This window comes from Myotis nattereri, assembly GCF_964212035.1.
Source record: "Myotis nattereri genome assembly, chromosome: 13".
NCBI lineage: Eukaryota > Metazoa > Chordata > Mammalia > Chiroptera > Vespertilionidae > Myotis > Myotis nattereri.
The window spans coordinates 21,826,937-21,833,362 of NC_138088.1; the positions used below are offsets into that span (position 1 = coordinate 21,826,937).

General features: G+C 39.3%; 1 pseudogene across 1 annotated transcript; it reads right to left on the bottom strand.

Moving 5' to 3' along the window:
• Nucleotides 1-377: 377 nt before the first annotated feature.
• On the bottom strand, nt 378-1,311 carry LOC308529050 (GTP-binding nuclear protein Ran-like; annotated as a pseudogene). Its single transcript has 2 exons — nt 1,032-1,311; nt 378-724 (listed from the first exon to the last, which is right to left on the bottom strand). The product of its transcript is annotated as a GTP-binding nuclear protein Ran-like (transcript).
• Between the last annotated feature and the right edge of the window lie 5,115 nt (nt 1,312-6,426).

Genomic DNA, 6,426 nt, shown 5'->3' on the forward strand with positions numbered 1-6,426 from the left:
AACCGGTTTTGGCTTCCTTTTTTTTTAAAAAAGAATTTGAAGTACAATTTTATTCTGATTCTAAATGAGAAAGAATGGGAATGACGGTGACAAACACGATTGCGCACTGACTTGTGATGTTCAGTAGCAGTCTGATATTTGAAACTCAGTAAGGAAGCAGCGGTGTTCCAAAACAGCTACGTCTGCAGGTCCAAGAAATGAAGGTCTTTTTTAACTGCCACGTTTACTCTGAAGCCCATGCATCTCCTTGCGTATCCCAGAGATTAAGCACACATTGTGCTTGGCTGTATGACCAAGTGGCAAAGGCGCTGCAGCACTGACGTCACAGCACAGCTGCCTATAAAAGGGCTTGTGAGCTGGGCTCCAGCTTCTTTTCCTCACAGGTCCTCACCCTCATCTGGGAGAGCGGTTGTCGGAGCAACCTCCAGAGCATGCTCCTACGGTGTGGTGCGGCCAAAGCTGCGTCCATGACAACCTCTGGTGGGACGAGGGCAGGCATGGCGACAAACTCCAAGTTAGGGGCCAGTTAGTTTTCTAGCATACTGGAGGAAGGGCTTTTCAGAGTTATAGTTACTTTGGGCAGAAATGCCACAAATTCTTCTTTTGGTGGAAGACGATTGATTTTGTCTTAACTTTCCTGTCCTTATGATCCACTTTGTTGCCACGCAACATGCTGGGGATATTTTCACACGCTCACACCAGATCTCTATGCCAGTTGGGATTCCTATATAATAAAAGGCTAATAAGTAAATTGACGGAACAGTGGAATGACTGGTCACTATGATGTGCTCTGACCACCAGGGGGCGGACACTCAATGCAGGAGCTGGCCCCTGGTGGTCAGTGCGCTCCCACAGGGGGAGCGCCGCTCAGCCAGAAGCCGGGCTCACGGCTAGGATGTCCCCTGCAGGGAGCGGGCCTAAGCTGTCAGTCAGACATTGCCCGAGGGCTCCTGGATTCAAGAGGGCACAGGCCAGACTGAGGGACCCTCCCCCAACCTAGTGCACGAATGTCGTGCACTGGGCCTCTAGTATTCTTACAAGTAACTCTCGAAGTTGCATCTAACACAGTAATGGCACATTGGGCTTGGATGTAATAGCTGTCTCTCAGTCCACAAGATTCCGCCTGACGAGCTGTATCGCATACATTGAAGTTAATAGGTCCTCTGTTGGTATGGGACACAAGGGGTGGACTTCAACACCCAAGTTCAAATTCACCAGTCAGCTGATGCTCATGGAACCCGTTTTTCCAGTACCATCATCACCAGCCAATACAAGTGTGAACTGAACTTGCAGTTCCCCTTGGACAGCCATGGTGAGATTACTTCCAGAAGTGTCTCCGGCCTGTCTGGCTGAGAGCTGGAAGGATGGCAAAAGCATAAATCAAGTCCTCTTTCTCCTCCTTAACCTCCTCTTCCCTTTTAAAGCATTCTCTTGACCTGCTTACAAGCTTGACAGTAATGGGAATTGATTATGGTTAAAATAGTTCAACCAAAAATTCTACTCTGAGAGGTTTTTTTTTTTTTTTTAAGCTGTTTGAGGCCCGAGAATTTAGAGGTTGTTTGTTGTTGTTGAAGAGAAAAGAACACTGCAAAAGAAAAAAATATATTGCAAGAGTCAATGTGTATTTGATGAGAACAATTGTGATTAACATTTCTTTGCAATTTTTCAAAAGTGAAATACTGCATTTCACACTTAATTTTCAGCTCATTTGAGTGAATGTAGGCATTTCAAAAATCCAAAATGCTTTTTTCCTGACTAATCATGTTGCTAAAATAATCCAAGAAGTCACACTCATTGTAGATTAGATTTTCAAAAAGTGTGAGTTTCCCAGATGAGTTTTCTTACATCTAACATTGGGTCTTTAGCATTGCCAATGAATGTAGTGAGTGGCAAATAAGGGAAAAGAAGTAAAATGCATATGTTCCCACACAATTATAATATAAATACATTCTGATTCATGACAACAATATCATGAAACATTGACTTGCAACCACGGACATTTTACCTTGTGAAGGTCCCCTGGTAGTTCTGATTGCCTTCTCCTCCATGCCACGCCCAGATTCTGTTCTTTTATGTGGTAGTTTTCTTTGTTTGCTGTTTGTTTGATGTGGTAGTTTTTATTAAGCTAATTTGGGTGTGGAAGGCAGATGTTTCGTGGCTTTCTCTAAAAACCTTTCTTAATGCCGCTTGCGGAGGTGGAATACTGAGAGGGATGGGCATGTGTTTGGAGCAATATGGCATTTCTTTGTTCTTTTATGGCAAATCAAAGTGTACTTTGAATTATTTTGGTGGGCTCTCTCTTTAAATTAAAAAACCCCATAGAATTTTAATGTTGAAAGAAACAATAAAGCTAGTTCAATGCCCCCCCCCCCCCACCTTTTAAAAAATATATTTTATTGATTTTTTTACAGAGAGGAAGGGAGAGGGATAGAGAGTTAGAAACATCTATGAGAGAGAAACATCAATCAGCTGCCTCCTGCACACCCCCTACTGGGGTTGTACCCGCAACCAAGGTACATGCCCTTGACTGGAATTGAACCCAGGACCTTTCAGTCTTCAGGCTGATGCTCTATCCACTGAGCCAAACTGGTCAGAGCTCAATCCCCCTTTTTACAAACAGGAAACTGAGGTCCCTGAGTGGCTTGCCCAGTGTGAGATAAACTAATTAGGGGCAAATTTACGAAGATAAAAGTCCAGTGTTCTTGCTAGATTTTGTTGACCTCATGTATTCTTTGTTAGTCTCTGGCTCAGAGTCATGTGGATTAAGAAGTGTGTATGTGGCAGTAGACAGAGCCAACGGCAGGGGACAGTTGAGTTGAATGTTGAAGGCCTATGAGATGTCAGGTACCGAATATATTGCCTTGGATCATTTTTGTTCTTTATTCCAGTATCCATCCTCCTAACCGATGATGGCATTTAAATTTTGCTTAAGGGGGACCTCCCCTCCCTATTTGGATGCAACCTTACTTCAGCTGCTAAGGTAGCCCACGCTTCTCAGGCCAAGGGGTAAGCATATGACTTATATTGGCTTTATTTTGCTATATAACAATTTATGATAAACTTAGTGACTGAAAACAACATGAATTTGTTATCTCATAGTTTCTGTGGGTCAGGAGAGTGTGGTCATGAGTGTGGTCCTGGGTTGACCGGGTCCTCTACTGAGGGTCTCACCAGATCTCGAGATGGTGACTGGGACCGTTGTGTCATCTAAGGCTCAGCTTTGATCAGGGCCCTCTTTCAAGATCACTAGTTGTTGGCAGAATCCAGTTCCGGTAGTTGCAGGACTTGTCTGTCAGTGGAGGAACATTTTCAGCTCCGAGAAGCTGCCCACTGTATCTTGTCATGTAGAACCTCTCTACAGCATGCTAGTTGGCTTCTTCAAGGCTGTCGGGAGAATTGCCCTCTAGTCTACAACAATCCAGTTTTATATAATATACAGTTATAATGACGTTCAGTCAACAGTGGGCTTAGTATATAATGGTGGTCCCATAGGATTGACATGGAGCTGTAAAATTCCTATCACCTAATGATGTCATAGCCATTTAACCATTAAAGTGTACATTTCAGCGGCTTCCAATACACTCATGATGTGCAACCATAATCACTATCTCTTACAGAATATTTTTATCACTCCAAAAGGAAACCCCGTACCCATTAGTTAATCACTCCCCATTCCCCCACAACCCCAGCCTGGCAGTCACTAATCTTTTGCTATAGGTTTGCATATTCTGTAAATTTCATATAAGTGGAATCATATGATATGTGGATTATTTTGGTCCAGCTTCTTTCACTTAGTATATTTTGAAGGTTCATCCATGTCATAGTATGTATTGCTATTTTATTCAAAATTTTGTGTGTTTATGTTATGACAATATTTTAGTTACTTGCCCTTAAAAATTGTGATTAAAATATACATAACATGAAATCTACCAGTTTATTTTTAAATGTATGATATCAGAGTATTGAGTGCATTTACAACGTTGTGCAACCATCACAGCTATCCATTCTAGAACTTTTCCTTTATCCCAAACAGAAACTGTACCCATTAAACAATTACTCTACATTCCTTCTTACCCCCACGCTTGGTAATCTCTGTTCTACTTTCTGCCTCTATCTATATGTATCTCATGTCAGTGGAATAGTACAATATTCATCCTTTTGGGTCTGACTTATTTCACTTAGCTCAGTGTTTTCAAGGTTTATCCATGGTTAGCATGTTTCAGAATTTCATTTCTTTTCAAATGTATTTTTATTTCAGAGAGGAAGAGGGAGGAAGAGAGAGATAGAAACATCAATGATGAAAGAGAATCATTGATTGGCTACCTCCTGCACACCCCACACTGGGGATCCAGCCCGCAACCCAGGCATGTGCCCTGACTGAGAATTGACCCGTGGCCTCCTGGTTCATAGTCGACGCTCAACCACTGAGCATGCCAGCTGGGCCAGAATTTCATTTCTTTTTTGGATGAATAATATTCCATTGTCTAGGTAGACCACATTTTGTTTATCTACTCATCACTAAATTGTTTTTACCTTTTGGCTATTTTTTATGAGTGCTGCTGCTATGAACATTCATGTACAAGTCTTCAAACATCTGTTTTCAGTTCTCTTGGGTATATACCGAGAAGTGGAACTGTGGGATGATATGGTAGTTCTGTGTTTAGCTTTTTGAGGTTCTGCCAAACACTTTCCCACAGTGGCTGTACCGTTTATACTTCCTCAGCAATGTCTGAGGGTTCCAATTTCTCTACATTCTAGCCATTACTTTATTTTCCATTTTAAAAAATTATAGCCATCTTAGTAAATGGGAAGTGGTTTTGAATTATATTTCCCTAATGACTAATGATGTTGAACTCTTTTATGTGCTTATTGACCATTTGTATATTTTCATTGGAGAAATGTCTATTGAAGTCATTTGCCTATTTTTTAAAAATTAAGATTTAATGGATATGTAACATTACGTAGGCTTAAGGTATACACGATATTGCTTTTATCTAAAAATTAGAAATTTAAATAAACATGAATAATGGAGGTACCTAAGCAACTCATTCCAACTCCTTTAGCATTATTTGATTTTTTTCTTTCTGAGCAAGTACTTACATTACATAGCTACCAATTACATTTTCTTTTTTTTGCTATGTAATGGGCAGCGGGGACTGGGAATCTGTTCCCTTCTCTGTGCATTTTTCTCCTAAACACTGTTCAAGGTTTGGTGTGTTTGCTCTCTGATCATTTAGGGACTTGACTTTGTTTGCTCAAGTCTACAATTTTAATGGCATATTGAGAGGGAAGGCAGATAAAGGTGTGTTCAATTTGTCATCTTTAACCTAAATCTTAATATTTTCTTGGTAAGTTATATTGCACAGTTTTAATACTCAGGTCTTGTAGAGTTACAAGGACACATGACAAAATAATGAGAAACGAATATGTTGTGAGAGATATTAAATTAGAAGCTTTTTTATTTAATTCCATACTCTAGTAGAACAATATTTTGATTATAAAACTTCTGCCTATTTTTGTTTTGTTGGTTTATTATTCAAGTAAATATGTAGTAAGATGTAGGGCCACTGTATTACCGATAAGCTCTGAAGAAAGAGTTATATTTTTTTACCCTAAAACAGTGTATTTTTTTAATGAGAAAATTATATTTGTGTATCTATATAATAATAAGTGCTTAGAGCATAAAAAAGGGGCATCTCAGCTTGGGTGAAATTAGTAACAAGTTTTTACTGATCAACAATGGTTTTAAAAATTATGATTTTTATGACACTTTTTCTAAGACTATGTCCTATCAGATGCTCAAATAAGATTTTAATTTAAGCGAAGAAACATCAACTTACTCATAAACATGTTTTAATTTAAGCACAGTACTTTGATTTTTAAAATACAAGCTCAGCAGTTCATATTATGAAAATCTATAAATATTATTTTTCTTTATTTTTTTTAAATCCTCACCCAAGCATATACTTAGAGAGAGGAATGGAGAGAGAGAGAGAGAGAGAGAGAGAGAGAGAGAGAGAGAGAGAGAAGAAAAAGAAACATTGATCAGTTGATTCCCTTAGGCACCTTGACCAAAGAAGGAACTTGCAACATTTTGATGTACAGGACAACACTTCAGACTAAGCCACCTGGCCAGGGCTATAAAAACTGTTTTTCAATTAAGCTTTACTTTTCATCTAGTGATACTTGTTAAAAGAAAACTACTATATGATGGGAAGTATGAGAAATACAGTATTCCCTGCCCCATGCTCCCTGTTCTCACATTTCACTCTCCAGATACGATAACTACCCTAAACTCTTACCGTTGTTTATTCTGGTATTTACTTCCATCTTTCTAAACAATATTCTTACACTACTGCTTCTTAAATTTTTAGTTTCAGATTTTATCTCTTTGCTATTTACTATGAAATATAAGCCATCAGCATT